Source organism: Diaphorina citri, unplaced genomic scaffold (assembly GCF_000475195.1).
Source record: "Diaphorina citri unplaced genomic scaffold, Diaci psyllid genome assembly version 1.1 scaffold16593, whole genome shotgun sequence".
NCBI lineage: Eukaryota > Metazoa > Arthropoda > Insecta > Hemiptera > Psyllidae > Diaphorina > Diaphorina citri.
Genome location: NW_007393953.1, coordinates 1 through 1,084, shown reverse-complemented (window position 1 = coordinate 1,084; position 1,084 = coordinate 1). Strand labels below are relative to the sequence as shown.

The 1,084-nt window shown below is 37.5% G+C and overlaps 1 long non-coding RNA gene across 1 annotated transcript; it reads right to left on the bottom strand.

The window, feature by feature from the left end:
* Window positions 1–64: 64 nt before the first annotated feature.
* Window positions 65–1,053, bottom strand: LOC113473147. The gene is made up of 2 exons (XR_003395205.1): window positions 661–1,053; window positions 65–318 (listed from the first exon to the last, which is right to left on the bottom strand). It is a non-coding gene; the product is annotated as an uncharacterized LOC113473147 (long non-coding RNA).
* Window positions 1,054–1,084: the final 31 nt, after the last annotated feature.

The window sequence follows — 1,084 nt, the reverse complement described above, 5'->3', positions numbered from 1 at the left end:
CTAATTTCACTGTGGTACAAACACTGCACCCTATTATACATTAAATAGTTCAAAATGAACTGTAGGTGGAATAAAATCGGCTAAAACTTTGTCTTCCTTGATGTCAATTGACTTGAGGTAGGCACACGACTGAAGTACGATTTGAAGATGTCAAGAGTTTTATTGGACCGGGACAATCAGTGTTCAAACAAAATATTCCCTTGTCCGTGTTTGATTTCAAAGTACGAACACTTGGGGGCTGTTGTAATTATCGAGTTTGGTTTTTATCATTTCATCAGGTAGGTACCTCTGTAAAGTATAGACCAGTCCGGTTGAGTTCTAAAACAGACCGTTTGAAATATGAAGTTCAGATATAACTAACAATGATCAATGATTAATAATACTACTATAACATATTTAGTAGGTACATACTAGTAGTATATGTACATAGGGACAATAATAGGTAGGTACCTTCCTACATTGAAGAGGGGAAACGTTATTTGACAGCGGCCAACAGCCCCATGAAATTAACCTTTACCAATATGGAAAATTTTGGGACATTTTGTGACTCATATTATGTATTTTTATGTACTGAGAAATTGCGGTACCTACGAAACTACGACTGGAACGTATATCTACCTGAAATGTAAAATAACTGTTCGATGTGGTTATTATATTTACCTCAAAGTCTTCTTTTGAACCCATTACTCATTCGAATATTATAGACGCTGTTCACACGGCCATCGATCGCTATCGACGAGATGAATCTATGTTGTCGAGGCCGTGGGTCGACATCGATGGACGGTCGTCGACTATGTGTAGATACAGCTTTAGTTCTTTACGGAACTCCAATATTTCACGCCCTTCAAAAGTAAGTAGATAACATAGGGGCTCTTACTCTGGGACATACAGCATTATCCTGATCTCCTTAACTCGAGAAGTTTCCTTTATCTTTTGAATCACAGTGAACTAAGGTTACGCATTACGTAACGCAGAAGAAGCTGTGAAGCATGATTTGGATAGGAAAACAAATGAATCGTTCCCAAGAAGAACGGCCTATGTGAAAATTTTCGATTTTTTTTTATTTTTTAGTTGGGGCCTCTGT